At 30.3% G+C, this 3,291-nt stretch overlaps 1 pseudogene; it reads right to left on the bottom strand.

Moving 5' to 3' along the window:
• Positions 1–1,310: 1,310 nt before the first annotated feature.
• LOC111615140 lies at positions 1,311–2,144 on the bottom strand (annotated as a pseudogene).
• Between the last annotated feature and the right edge of the window lie 1,147 nt (positions 2,145–3,291).

Raw genomic sequence — 3,291 nt, 5'->3', positions numbered from 1 at the left:
GATTGTTGGGGATATCAATCTCCGTTCTTTCTTTTGTTCATTTTGATTGGTCATTCTTCCTCAATCACGCTTCCCGAGTTGCTGGTCCCTCGTTTCTAAGCGTAACGGGACTCCTACCTGGAGCACGAGAAAAGTCAGAATCGAAAATGAATTCGATCTTCCACCGATCATGGGACGACTTCCCTAAGCGATTTATGTTTTCTACGTCGCAGTTTGATATAAACAAATGGCTGTCAGACAAATGATATTTTCCTATCTTTTTTAAACTAATAAATTTTTCTCTAAATTAATCGTTTTTTCGCGTCTTTCGTGACTGTTCGGACCTGTCCGGAACATCACATTCTATAAAAATTTTAAACAAATACTAGTAATGACAAAAATAAACAATTTATTTATTTTAATTCTAAAATACAACTAATACATGCATAATACAATTACAGAAAAATCTGTTTTTTTTTTATATTTTCTATAAATTAACTCTATTCGGCGATTTTTTTCCGCAAAGTAGTTAATTACTTTATCATAAAAGTCACTTGTATTTGATTTCATCAACGTATTTAAAAGTTCTTTTTCTATCGAAAGCAAGGCTAGTGACGACAATCTTTCCTCGGACTGAGTGTTCCTTGCAAATGTATGAATTCGCTTCATGGTTGAAAAACTGCGCTCAACAGACGCACTCGTAGATGGTATCGTAAAAATTAATGATATTAAATCATATAATTCTTTTAGTACATCTTTGTTTAGGTCGTCATGAATCATAATATTTTTTATGTCTAAGAGTGACTTGCCAATATAGTCCGGACACGAATATAAATATTGCAATTCGCTACGTAATTTAGATAAATCAAAAAATTCTCCATAAAATTTACGTAAAGAATTAAAACTCTCTTCGAAAAATTGTTTTTCATAATATTTAAAATTATTAACATCTAAAAGTGATAAAAATTGTAAAGATTTTATGTCTGAAAATCTGTCAGTACAATTTTGTATCAATGTAGCCATTATTTCATAAAACAGACGTTTATATAACGCCCTTTTCAGACTCAATATCAGTATGTCTCATTCGTCTTTTTGGTTGAATTTCTAAAAAATTTTCATCTTTTTACAAAGCGTCCCAAATCAAATCAAAATCATTTCTTTTCTGTCGTAAAAAGTCAATAAACTGATTTATTTTAGTAATACAATATTCTGTATTTAAAAATTTTTTGTAATATATCAAAAAGGATATCTGATTGTGCAAATATTTGACGAAAAACTAGTAATAAAAAGTGGAAATCAAAATCTATTAAATAATGGTATAATCCTCTTGCAGAAATTGTAGTATCAGAATCCCATTGTTCTTGACTTTCAACCATATTCAACAACAAAAGTTTTAATTCTTGTTTATACTCCATAACGCAGTTTACAATCCTGCTATTGTAATTCCATCTAATAGGTGTGGCTGAAGGAAAACGTTCTTTGACTTCTAGGTCTAAGGCATGAGATCTTTTAGAAGATTTAGAAAAAAATGAAGAAAATCCTGTCATAGTTTGAAAAAATATTTTACATTTTTTTATATATCCAACAGATTGAGAGAAAACTAGGTTCAATCTGCGAGTATAACAGTGTACGAAAATAGCATGTTTGGATATTTCTTTAATTTTGACTTGGACACCATTATGTTGTCCGGCCATTACGGCAGCACCGTCGAATGTTTGTGCCACTAATTTTTTAGTGCATTGAAATTCATCTAAGTAACTCTTAACGTGAGTAAATAACGAATTTGCGTCTCTGTTCTCACTCACATCAGTAAAGCCCACAAATCTTTCTTCGACGTTACCGTTTTCTTTCACGTAACGAAATACAGTCGACATCTGAGCTCTGTGGCTAATGTCCGTTGTTTCATCCACAATTATAGCAACAAATTTTGCGTTTTCAATTTCTTTTTTAATTTCTTGCAATCAAACGTTTCCTGACGAATTAACGAGATCATTTTGAATTTTGTTGAATAATCCAGTAAAAACCGTAGACTTCTCTAAATGTATTTTTAATAGATTATCTGACGCACTTAATAAATAAACAAGTTCAATATAATTACCTCTGTTATTAGATTCAATAGATTCCCTATGCCCTCTAAATGCCAATTCTTGCTTTGATAAAAAACATGTAATATCTATTAATTTAGATATAATATATCTATTAGCCGTAACTATCTTGTTATAATTTTCAATATTAATTTTATATTGTTTACTAATGTTAAATTCTATTCTATTTTGATTTCCAAATTGCTTCAATTTTACGAAAGAATCGATGTGAGATTTACGCTTTTCGTGTCTTTGGCCAGCTTTACTCAAATTATTTAAATCGTTAAATCCATCCTTATTCCACACGCTAATTTCATTTGAAAATAATAGGCAAGGCCAACAAAACAATTTTTGCATTTTCATGCATCCACAAAGCCATTTTACGTCTTGATACATTTTATCGTGAAAATGTCGAACAAATTTTTTGTTGACCTATTTATATTTAATTTTGGCATTGGCCTTTCTCTTTTAATGATGTCTTCTTTTTCATTATAAGGTCTCGAGCCAAAACTTTTTTGAAATAAATTTTCAATATCGCAATCACATTCTAAATTGCTAGCTATAATATAAGGGCTAAAATTAAAAATAAAATTATAAAAACTTACTTNATTTGATTATGACGAAAATTTTTTATTTAATAAATAAATATATATATATATATATCATAGTTCTCTCTCTCTCTCTCTTCTCTATATATATACATATATATCTATATATATGTGTGTGTGTGTGTGTGTGTGTGTGTGTGTCGAACAAGAAAACAAAAAGACAACTGAAGGATGACCTCATTGGCAGCTAGTGTATGTACTGTACATCAGTTTTCTGGCCCGAGAGTTTCGACTTAGTATACATTTTCTCAGCGTCGGAAGTGACGCCTTTTTTGCAACTTTTCGACACCTCTAAGGTACAGTGGTGATCGGTTAACGAACATAATCCGTTCCAAGACTTTGTTCGCTATCCGAATTGTACGTTAACCGATTATCGATTTAACATAGGTTTCTATGGGAATTTGATTAATTCGTTCTGGAGATCCCCAAAAATAAAAAAGTATATACTTTTTTACTACGTTTATTCATATGTAATAATAAAAATACATATATACACGATCTTGCATTTTTGTTAGTCATGTTTTTTCTGTTTGTGGGGGTTAAAGAATTTATCCAATGTCAATTGCTTTTCTGTCTTATTCAGGATTTTTCAGAGGTTATTAATAGCATTGTAATTGTAG

Source organism: Centruroides sculpturatus, unplaced genomic scaffold, assembly GCF_000671375.1.
Source record: "Centruroides sculpturatus isolate CEXI.00-Female unplaced genomic scaffold, Cexi_2.0 scaffold2264, whole genome shotgun sequence".
Classification (NCBI taxonomy): Eukaryota; Metazoa; Arthropoda; class Arachnida; order Scorpiones; family Buthidae; genus Centruroides; species Centruroides sculpturatus.
Note: the sequence above shows the minus strand (reverse complement) of the source record. Positions and strands in the feature narration are given on the sequence as shown.